Here is a 12,816-nt window from a genome sequence, read left to right on the forward strand (position 1 = left end):
TACATTATTCATTTAAACCTTGATTGTTCTCCTAGAAGTTTCATTTATTCTTGCTGTTTGTTATACTATGTCCTCCACTTTTGTCTAGAAACTTTGTCTAGCTATACATTACCAACAATATGTTGTCTGAAGTTTCTGTTTGAAACTGGGCAGATCATATTCCCACAGAAGCACCAAGTGTACCCAGGAGATGCTAGTGACTCCTTATACGCCTGCCTGCCCCCTGAGATCTGCGGGAGAGGCCCTTCTCCGGGAACCCTCCGTGAATGAAATTAGGAGGGTAGGTACTCGGAGGAGGGCTTTCTCAGTGGTGGCGCCCAATCTATGGAATGCGCTCCCCAGAGAGGTCCGCCTGGCGCCGTCATTATTTGTTTTTCAGCGCCAGGCGAAGACCTTTTTATTCAAACGTCATTTTAATTGCTAATATTATTTGCTTATTTTATTCTTTGGCCAGGGCGACTTATTTTATATTGTTAATTCATTTTATATTTTTAGTGTATTATATTTTAATTGATGTTTTGTGAGCCGCCCCGAGGCTTCGGCAAATGGGGCAGCATAGAAATTTTCTAAATAAATAAATAAATAAATAACTCAGTGAGAGTTGCAGCTTTTTTCATTACAGCTTTTATATTGTGCTTGATAGGAGCTATTCATGGTGCTCAAATCCATTGCCAAAATAGATGCATCACCTATTGGCCCTTCTGCCAAGGTGTAATATTAAACTAATTAGACAAATAGCTACATTCAAAATATTGTAACACATCACATAAAACTCATGGGCAAGAAAAATCCTCCCATCCCCAGTTAGGGACAATAGAAAAATTGCCCTTTATCCTTGCAAAGACAGGCCCATTTCAGCTGCTTCTTACATTTCATCCCTGCAATTTCTTACCCTTCTTCTCTGTAGGCTTAGCTGTGATGTACAGAGACTGCTTTGATGTCAAGCCCTATAAAGGTCAGTAGCTGCATGTTTTCTATTCTACGTTATTACTAAGTCAAATATGTATTGTAAAAACCAATTAAAATATAATCCCCTACAGCAGGACAAATTATACAGCATGCAGTTATAACATACTGAAAGCAATCTCCAAATTAATTTAATCAATAAAACTATTCAAATTGCAACACCAGAAAAATTTTAGGTATACACACAGTATAAATGAACCATCATGGCATCTCATGAAGACCCAGATGTTTTTGACCTGTAAGAGTGCTGTTAAGACTCACCAATATTGGAAGTTTTGTAGGTTTTTATTAACATTTCAGCACACACCCAGTATTTCAAATGCCACTAGAACTCATAAAAGAGACAATACTCTGCCCATCTCTCTCATATATCACTTTCCATAGAAATATAGAGTGCTACTGGCCGGAGGGTGGGGATTTCATCCAAATCTGAAGCTGGACCTATATACAGCCATTTTTATGCTTTTTTGCTACCTGTTGCAAAGGACATTCCATGGGTAAGAAATCAACTGGATAAATATTTTAATCTTTCCTGACAATGGGGCAAATCTTCCCCTGCACCTGAAGCCTAACTTAGGGGATGCAGGGTAAACCTGAGGCCTTCTCCTCCAACATGGTGCTGACAGCTTCTATTTGCCACCTGAAGCAACAGATTCATTCTACCTAATGGTAGGTGCAGTCCTAGATAGAAATGAAGATGGAAGCAAACTTTAGCAGAGAAAGATAAGGTTCTGACTTTAGGTTAGTCTCCTAAAAGCAATGAAGGAGAATTAGTGGATGCTAAGGGGTTTTCAACTTAATTTACTGATTTCCTGTTCAAATGTCCTCTTATAGGCTGCTTCAATCCACTTTTTGCAGAAGCTGGACTTTAGGACTGGAAATGTACTCAGCAGTGGGGAAATGAATGGGAGTGAGCATATGCAGGAAAGAATCACTAGTGCAAAAAAAAAAAGTTGCATGGTTTCGGTCACATCCACCAAAAATTATCCTTCACAAATGACCCCAACTTCATTCATGTGACCTCAGCGAAGGGCCACATGTTCTCTGAGCTTATTGGTTTTTCAGTACGCAGAATTTAAGACAGAGTGGTTACAGTCACCAAAGAAAGGAGACAGGCAAAAATCTATATCCTGTTTTTCTTCAGAATGCTTTTGCATCTGGTGGTTTATAATATATTTTAAATGACAGAATTCTAAGTTAACTCATTACAGGTAGGAAGATAATTTCTGTGCTAAATCTGCAGAATAGTTTGAAATTTCCCTGTTTATAATCTGTTCAGATATAAGGAAGGCCTATGTTTTGTTTAATGCTTTTTTCGATATTTCTCAGTAGATCATGATCACTTTTTTGACAGTCACTCCATTATTTTTCATGGCCTGAGAACCTAGATTTACTTGCTTGCTTAGAGTATTTCTGGATTACTCCACATCCAAACAGATTCTGGGGCAGTGAACAGTACAAAGTTAAACAAATGCACACAAGTGATAGATTAATGAATTCAAATAAGATAACATTAACACCATGGCTGGTCAACTGTGTTGATGACCTCTCAAGACAGGAAATTTCATAGATATGTGCAGCTAGAAATGAAGGCTATAATAAACAGCTCGGAAATGTGATCTTTCCAAAAAAGTATTCGAAACTAGGCAGCTAAACTACAAGTCCAGCAGTACTTGCAAACTCAACACAAAATTTATTTTAATTTTTGAGATTTTAAGCTGAATTATACTGCATAAGTGTATCACCAAATGTACCTTGTAAGGTTAGTATGCTTTATTCAGTATGAGTTTCACATATAAGTGTCACAATACATCTTTCTCTGATTGGCCATTATACTAAGGAAGTGGCTGAATACTAATTGACATATCTGTCTCTTCCTATGTGATCCAAAAGTTTTGGATCCACACTATTATGGCATACTTTTATAGCCTCCTGACATTTATAAAAATAAATAATTTTGATCATTATTAAAATAATTAATTTTGATTATGTTTTCATAAAATCATTTATTTTTAAAATGAATGAATATTATAATACAGAACTCTCTCACTCTCTCACTCCCCCACCTACAATCTATCTGGGGAGCCATAGGATTTTTCAGAGGCCAGAGGGGTCTGTAACCACAAAGTATTGTGCTGGCTGCCTTTCCAACATAGGAAATTGGCCTTAGAAAGTAGGAAAGGGGCATGCTGGGGTGGTGATGGGAAGACACAGGAGTCGATAGCTTATCCTGGTCTCCTTCCTGCCCTTCCCCAGCACTCCATTTAGACAGTAGCTGTCTAGTTGAAGTGCAAGGCATGAAATGTAGGACAGCAGAAATTGCTGTCAGCATCTCCTACTGTGCACTGGATAATCCAACAGAGGCCATTTTCATTTCCTTGACCATTAAAACAAGCAGCATCTGCACTTCTGCAAAGATGACAGAGGTGTGCTTCTTAGTCATGTCAACCAGGAAAACAGGGAGCAATGCATAATAGTTATTGGTTTTAATTACGAATATACTGCAGTTTTGGTAGATGCTCCTTATACATCCAGGTCGTAAAAAATAGAACTTTGCTGCATATCTCATGCATTGGTTACACTTCAGAAACAAAACCAAAATCCTGTTCAGATGAGGTGTTTATGTTCTTACATTGCCAACCGTGTAAGGGTGAAGAGTAGGGATGTGCATATGGGATTGTCCCTCTGACACTTTCCCAAGAGTCTCTATACATGGAAAGTCTGCTGTACTTATGAAGGTTCCCTTTTTTGTCTCTTGGTTTCCCTTTTTCCTTCTTCTTCATTCTTCCTATCCTAGAATGAATCCTGCAAGGCAGAACATGCAAAGAAGGCTATCTGAACTGCTGTTGAAATATTCTAAACAGCAAAATCTGGAGAGAAGTTCAAATGAGAAGAATATTGCAATAAGCTGTCTTTGGGCCTTGTTATAATGAAAAAAAGTTTCTGCAATGATAAAGGATGCTGCAGCATCATTTGTCAAATGCTACATGGGGAGGATCAGTCCACTGATCTGTAAGATGTTTCCCACAAAGCCATATATTTGTATATCTTCTGTATACCCAGCAGTGATTAGGATAAGGATTCAAGGGGATAAGCAAAATAAGGAGCGATTGTAAATACTTTATTCACTCCCCAAAGAGATAGATACAACATGAATTTATCCCTCACCCAGTTCAAACCTGAATGCATATTGTCAATCAGTTTTCATGCCAGAGAATAGAAGCAGCCAATTGATGGTCCTATCTGAGCCTAACAGCCACCTTCCAGGTCCATTTTTGTTTGTTCTGATACAATTCCCCTGCTAAGAAGCATCAGGATTTTCTTCAGTTTGTTTTCATTAAATGATGAGCCAGCGCCAATCACAGCCTGAAGAATACCAAACAAACATAAAGCTTTAGAAAGGTTTCTTGAAGGAAACTGGAGGCCTTAGCAAAGTTCAAAAGCAGCAATTTGGCAATCCAGAAGTGCTTTATAATTTCATATGCATACAACTTAGCAGCAGTCTAAAACATGGGCTTGGCAGATTTGAACAAAGAAATCTTGTTCTAATTTATTTATAAGAGATGGAACATAATTACGGAGCAAGACTGAATGAACTAGAGTTGAATAAATATCATGGTCTGCAGATTCAAAAGAGTAGGCCTATTCCCCCTGATATTTTCCTTTCAGAAAATAAAGCTCAGATCCAGTTCTGGTGTTTGTGCGATAATATTTTAATTGGCAGAAGGTTTGAATGTCTAGCACTTCAGATAGAAGCTTTTTGTCTTTGAATAGTCAGCATTTAGATATTTGGAGTAAAGCAAAGAATGCAATTTTACATACATTCTGTTACACGAATTGTTTTATCTATTTTTAGTGGGTATGTAAATATATATAACAATCCTGCAAAATATATATAATAACCCTGCAAAATAATAGTCGTGCATGCATGTTTGACTTAGGATGGAAAGAAAAGTGATCCTCAGAGATTCAGGAAAACAAATTCCACAGCTGCAAAGTCCCCATAAACGTGGCCATTTAATCTTAATGATTGGAAGCAAGACCTTTGATCCCTGTCTTAGGGTAGAGTTATACAGGTGCAAACAGTCCTTCAGAAAAACCAGTCTTAGATCATGTAGAGAGACCTATATATGCAGCAACAGAGTGCAGCACATTTCTGTATGTTACAAAGCTGTGCACAAATGAGTGGGCAGGGAAATAAGAGTGGGGAAATTTCCCTGAATATTGCCAGGTAAAGGACAAATTATTCAACAGCTTCTTATATAGAAGACTTATGTACCATTGTCAAAAGCTGAAGCATGTTTTCCCTGCCCCATGACACCAAGCCTCCACTGCAAGTTCATACCCTTCCCACTTCAACTGCATTGGCAGCCTGACCCCCAGTTTGATCCATCCACAATAGCCCAAGCAAAGCATTGTTCCAGGACATGTGTACGGTGTGAGTGGCCATTGCAGCTACTGTAAAAATAATGGAGAAAAGTGTCATTGTCATCAACCATTTCAGTCACGTTCGACCCTTGGCCACTCTATGAATCATCACTCTCCATTCCTCTCTGTCTTGCACTGCTTCCTTCAAGACTGCCATGTCCATCCTATAGAAGACTTATGTACCATTGTCAAAAGCTGAAGCATGTTTTCCCTGCCCCATGACACCAAGCCTCCACTGCAAGTTCATACCCTTCCCACTTCAACTGCATTGGCAGCCTGACCCCCAGTTTGATCCATCCACAATAGCCCAAGCAAAGCATTGTTCCAGGACATGTGTACGGTGTGAGTGGCCATTGCAGCTACTGTAAAAATAATGGAGAAAAGTGTCATTGTCATCAACCATTTCAGTCACGTTCGACCCTTGGCCACTCTATGAATCATCACTCTCCATTCCTCTCTGTCTTGCACTGCTTCCTTCAAGACTGCCATGTCCATCCTAGTGTCTTTCTTTATAGTGTCCAGTCAACGGGTATTGGGGTGGCTCCTTCTCCTTTTTCTGTGGATCAGTCCCAGCATGATTGACTTCGAGTGAATCAGCTCTCATGACTTGGCCAAAGTATGACAGTCTTACTTAATGAAGAAAAGCATTTGGAGAAAATTCTGCAAAGAGTCTTTTTCTTTCTAGGGTATGTAAAAAAGAGGTAAAATTGAACTTTTTCTGACAAATTTTGCTTCGTGCTCTACTTGTCATTCTGTAGGTTTCAGTATTTCCTCCAGGGCCTTTTAAACATTACAATGCTGTTGGGGACACATCATGTCTCTGATGCAGGTGCTGATATTATGGTTCCTTCCCTGGAAGCATGTGTGAAATTAGACACTGAAGTACATGCAGCATTTTCACCTAGTACCACACACAGTCCTCTTTCAATGATCTAGAAAGGTGTAAAAGAATGAAAGGTTTAATATTGGGAGGAGTGATGTCATTTCTAACCTTGTTTCAAAATGAAAGATGAAATGTGTAAGAGCCATAATTTCAAGCACATTATGGCTATGATGCAATATTTATGGAGGAGAAAAGGGGAAGGATGGAGAGGTGCCGTCTGTATTAAAATATCATAAAAACCATTTATCTCATGGATTTTATCTGTACTGTTTATAAATATTTAAGGTAGCTAAAGTAATTTCATTACATTACCTTTACTTTGTGACCTAGAGTGCAGACTTGCCTTGAACCTATCAACCGAAAATTGTTGCTAAAGTATCAAAATGATCTCAATGAACTTTATGCTATTTTTACTTCATTGTGCTGTATTTTATTATTTAAAAAGAGAGCTTTGGGCATTGAGTGGTATAATTAAATGTAATAAATGAGTACTATGGATCTGAAAGAACCATTTCTTTCTTGGTGCTGCTTTGTTAAATTACAGTTTCATCTCTAACAATCCAGTTGGTGAATGTTAAGTTTGTATATGCTTACTGCTACTGAAGAGGAAATTGTGAAAAATAATGGTTTCCAAAACAGTAAAAACTGCAGGTTAGAGTATTCATTGATTTTTATCATTGGATTGTGCAAGTATGAAGCCCCATATTCAAGTTTAATTTTACTCTCCTCATTTCCAGCCTCTCCACAGAGATAACTGTCAATTCTTCATTTTAAATGAAACATCCCATACATTTCATTAGGTTCAGATTAGCTTTATTATGCTTGGAAAGGGTTAAATAACTAATAGATGCAAGGTGCTCTCTGTATTGTACCATACCAAGTCCAACTTAGGGATCAGGTAGGAAGCATGTATGACTTCTTTTGCATTTACAGTATGTATTAACTCGCCCTCCTCTCAAAGATCCCATTGTGTCTAACATGCTAAACAAAACATAACACACCACATTAACAACATTTGAATCAATACCGTAAAGTCAGAACTATATAATAATGAAGAATAAAACTGTCAACAGAATCAATCATCAGTCAATCAGTTAGAAGAGCACTTGTTTATACCCCCAAAGCCTGAACAAATATATGTGTTTAAATGGTTCCTAAATGACAACAGTGCAGGGGAGTCCATCAAATCTCTGCTGAAGGATGAAATATGTAAGAGCCATAATTTCAAGTACATTATGACTATGATGCAATATTTATGTAGGAGATAAGGGAAGGATGGAGAGATGCCATCTACATTATAATATCATAAAAACCATTTATTTCATGGATTTTATCTATACTATAATGAAATAATTTCATTACATTACCTTTACTTTGTGACCTAGAGTACAGCCTTGCCTTGAACTCTATCAAATGAAATCAAATGAAAATTTCTGTTAAAGTATCAAAATGCTTTCTGTGAATTTATGCTGTTTTTAGGACATTGACCACACAAGACCTTCTATTTCAGACCTCTTTAAGTGCACAAGTGCGCACTTGTTCCCCATTCACATAAGTAAAATTTGTGCAAATAACAGTTTGTGCAAATTTCAAGACTAAGCTGAAAAATTATGCAAATACTTCCAGAATCTGGAAAAGGAAGGAAGGAAGGAAAGGAGGGAGGGTAGACGGGCAGGCTCTGGCTCAGTCCATCACCAGAGCAGAAATATTGCTGTATTCTGTCAGTCTGGAACAAAAGGGAATTTCCAGCACTGGTCATCCTAACACTTTCAATTATGCCTAGTAGCGTGAGCAGTCAGTGCTGATAATCAAAAACTGGTGTGGTCATGTCTCACAGTCCCTGTTGACACATGGACAGCATAGCTGTACACCAGCTGCAACATTCATACCATCTTCAAGGGTAGCCACAGGAATGCTCCCCCCCGCCCCCAAGTTGGCAAGTTTTCAGAGCATGGACTACTGTTGCCAGTTCTACCAGTCCAGGAACTGGTGAACCAGCTCCATCTAGCAATAAGAACTCCCTGCTGCTGAAGCCACCTGGGACTCCATGGAATCTAGGAATCAAGGAGCACTTCAGCTGATGTACCTGCTCTGACAAAGCCATGCTATTCCATGCATGGGAGGCTGCTTGTCCTGTTCACAGACCTAGACACCAACTACCCACAGAACATCCATCTTACTCAGTTTTAAATTGATACGGAGAGGCAGTGTTGGGCACTTGAGCCATGTGACTCACTCCCAAGTCCGACTCAAGGCACGTCAACGACTTGAGTCAACTCCACTTGGGAGCAACAAGTGAGTGACTTGACTTGAGATTTCTTCATTTTTTAAAACCCAAGTTCCTCCAGGGCTTACTGTGTGGTAAGAAATTCTGGAAGGCAGGCACAAGCACAGCAGAGGTGGTTGGAGGAAAGCAGGGATGGATGGATGGATAGATAGATAGATAGATGATAGATAGATAGATAGGAAGACAGAGGAACAGTTCAAATGGAGCAATGTGTTTTCTGGATTAAAGATCTCTGGAGATAGTGTATGAGACTAAAATCTGTGACATAAAACTTTTCTCCTTTTAATCCTTCATATATTTTCTACCATGTGCAAAACAAGCATGGCAACACAGGTTTATCCTGCAAGACATAAATAACCTGGGGACACTGTCCTGTGCACTGATTTGGCTAAGGGCAGCTTTGCATGGGGACCATTGATACGGATCCTTGTTGCTTGGCTTTTCTTTCTAATCCCCAGGAAGTTTGAATTTTCAGTAGCACTGTAGGATTTTAGCAGGTCGCATCTGCTTCGTGTTGTGCAATGTAGGCTCTTCTAATAAGATTACCAAATGACATTGCTAGATATGCATTTATGTAGAATATAAATATAGTTTAAAAGAAATCGTATTAGTAACAATGCCCCAGACACTCATTTTGTTAAGGGTTATATTAGGGTTATATAAACCTCCATGTTTTGGCTTTAGGTGTTATGATTCAGCATCCAGCCAAATCAAAGGCATTAAACTGACAATCATAACTTCGTTTGCTGCTAATTTACTGGTTCTACAGCAGAGAAACATAATCTCAGTATTTCTTTGGCTGCCATCAAAACCACATTCAGACTGTGCTCTCTGCAGTACAGATGCAGGCATTCACTACTGCAACTAGTGCCAGGCAAGTCTGGCAAAAGTCATTTTGCTAGTTAAGGTGAAAGGCAAGATGGCATGTCACCATGCCCCTCTTCAGTGCTGTCCTCCTAGTTCCAACAATGTGCTGGCATCCCAGTTCCACAGCACCCACTGCTTCAGGCAGCTGCCTCACTTTTGCTAAGAACTAGGACAGCTCTGCCAAGAATGTACTAGTACTTCCAACAAAAGGGCCAAGGTGCGTCTTAGTGGTCTGAAAGTGCCTGCCAGGGTCCACTTTCATTCACATCTATTAGCTCCTTCTCTGGTAAGGGTGTTTGTCCTTCTCCTTCTTACTTCCAGAGGATAGACTGAGGAGTTAATAGCAGAGGAATTGGTCCATCTGCCTTCTGTAAATTCATTGGAAGGGAACCCATGGCATAATTTCCTCATGTCACGTACAGCACAGCTAGTGTTGCAGAGTCACCTGTTAATATGCTTCATGCTACAGAGTAAAGGAGAGGGCCTGCTATGCTTCAGTGCCAGGACTATGTTCTTGGTATCACCCTGTTCTGCTCTGAATTAAAGCCCTGATGGTAGTCTCTTTGTATCCATTGGATATGTGGCTAAAGAATAGTCCTACATCTTTCTGATTTGCCCAGTGGCAAAATGAATGTCTCTTGCAGGTGCAGAGGTCAAGCATCTTAACATCTGCAAAACCAGAAAGACAAGGAATGCAACCATATTTATTGGCTCAGTGCCTGGAGCCTGAGCAACTCTGCAAGTGGCTGCAGAACCAGGAACACTTTTGCAGATGCTGGCAGGAAACAGCTGGGGTGCCCTTAAGCAGTGCAGCCAGAGCCCCTGGAGACCAGCATAAAGGGCCCTCCTGCACTGCTACTTTTTGCCACAGCAACACAAGTTGTTCCGTGACGTCCTCATGCTCCGACTCTCTGCTCTGGGCACCCTCCCCCACCTCCCCTCTCCTCAGCACTGGTGCCTGCCTGCCCTGCCCATCTGTTTGCCTCCTACTTTGTGTCAGTCTGTTCCTGCCTGTACCTGCTTCCAACCACGTCTCCAGGCCAACCTTCACAGCCTCTTTGACTTTGTCTTGCTCTTCAGTGTAACTGACTTTCTGGAACTTGACCTTTGAACTATGCTCTTGGACTGTGATCTTGGATTGTGATATCTCAGACTGTGTTTGCTTGGATCTACCATCTCCCAGGCTTCTGTCCCTCTGAACTTGCTGAATGACTCTACCTTGCACCAGTGCCCTGGTACTGGCATTCCAACATTAGCTGCCTGCTGCTTGTGTCCTGGACCATACTGGTAGTTTGCTATGTCTTATTTAGAATGATCAGTATCAGTAATTATAATTATCAGTAAAGTGCCTAGAGATTAATTGATCTATTTGTTTTGTTTGGCCCCACATTCATTTTTTAAACTCAAGCTGTACCTGCCCACTTACGTAGCTGTTAAAGATAAGGACCTTATCAGGAAAAAGGTGGAAACCCTCTTAGTCTCAGACACTTGAATTTAATTCAGAGATTTAAACCCAGGCCTGAAGAATCAACTTTCTGCCTAGGTGGACAATCTGTCAGCTTTGCTTTTTCACACACAAAAATCGCAAGTTCTTTCCATAGTTTATGAAGAATTTTGTGCATTTGTGTAAGTTCTTATAAAAATAGAATCCTGAAAAACAGGATTCCTTAATATAGGAACCTGAATTCCCTACATTCTGAAGTGGTACAGCTAGGCAACGGCTACAGCATGTATGTCAGCTGATCCTGAAACTTTCTCTGCAGTCTCATTTGTAAAATGAGAATAAGAGTAATCTATTTCTGGGGGTGGTGGTTGTGGGCGACCAGGAAGAACTCAGTGAAAACTTTAAAGCATTCTTTTTAATTAAAAAGTGCTTTACAAAGATTGATCATGACAGTGGCAGGAAACACAGTAATAGCCTATCATATAGTTATCAGATTAGCTTTAGCCAGATTGGATTCTTACAGTTTGGAAAAAAGGAAATGAATATTTTTCCCCCTTTAGCACCAGAATTGTCTTATGCAAGCATTCTGATAACATATAGCCTTCAGTCAAGACATTTTCTTCTGCAGAGCACCAGTATGAGAGTTTTTATTCTGCACAAAATAGCAAGGAAAGGCTTACTCTTTTTCACACACACACAATTCCAGTAATAAATAGCAAATGCAAAGCCATAAAATAATGGCAGTTTCAAATTATTGTTATAATTAATCATCACTGCCCACCAGAAATTAGATAGCTATAAATGCTTAGATAACATGAAAAGATGTTATCCTGCCACAACATATGAAAACTGCAAAACTAAGGACAGCCTAACCCTAACCCCACCCTTGATGCATGCCAGCTTCCAAACTCAAAGTCATGTGCATCTGATGCATGTAAGGAACCACTGTGGTGATCTTTGCCACCATTGTGCCTCAGGTCCTGCATTTCATGTAGACACCTGTGTTTTAGACGCAGAAGGAAAGGAAAGGAGTCCAGAGTGCCATCTGGATATGGCAGAGGCCATTTGTCCTAACCTCTCTCCTCACCTCTCCCACCACAGCATATATCCTGGGAGAAGCAGCTGTCACAGGTCTTTCTGTACCAGCCACAAAGAGAATCAGGTTGGGGTCTCAGTCTTTTGAGCCCCAGCATTGAAGCAGTAGGATCACACAGCTGAGACTGAAAAATCCTATGGCTCCTCCAGACAATGCTGGGAGGTTATAGGATTGTGCCCTGAAGTCAGTAACAAAAACATAATACATATTTCCTACAGTTCTATCATACATCAATATATAATACATATAAATTATAAATCAGTTATCTAATTGATCATTGGATTATAATGAGTTTTGCAGTTTTAAGAACCAGATTTTATTTTCTTTATGACCTGTGTTACATATGGTCCTTGAACTGAGCTCATTTCAATGGAATTGATTGGATATCAGACTCACATTTTTAAAGATTTTAAAAAAGAATTTGCCTAAAATGTGTTTGTTAACTTAATAGCCCTTTAGAGATTATATTTAGAAGTGTTAATTGAGGTGATTGTTCTGGCAAAGTTGACACTGTGGTGGTAAAGAAACTGTGTAGAAATACGTTATTAATGAATGAATAAGTAAATAAATACAGAAGGAGTATGTTTCACAAAAATAGCTTTCAGCAATAACACTCTGCTTCACAAATTTATCAAATTTATCCCTTCTAATTGTCAAAACTGAATTTTCACATTTAAATCTGCATGCTGGGAGGGTCAAACTGCGTCTTATGTCAAACAATTAGTTTTATCTTTAAGTGCTTATTCCCAAATTCCAAATCAGTGACAGAGAGTGGCCCCTAGACATTTTTGGGAGCCCATAGGGTAACTCAGAGTCCTAGATCAAAGGGTGGAGGGGGAACACCA

The sequence above is a fragment of the Varanus komodoensis genome, unplaced genomic scaffold, assembly GCF_004798865.1.
Source record: "Varanus komodoensis strain SLA01 unplaced genomic scaffold, ASM479886v1 scaffold25, whole genome shotgun sequence".
Classification (NCBI taxonomy): domain Eukaryota; kingdom Metazoa; phylum Chordata; class Lepidosauria; order Squamata; family Varanidae; genus Varanus; species Varanus komodoensis.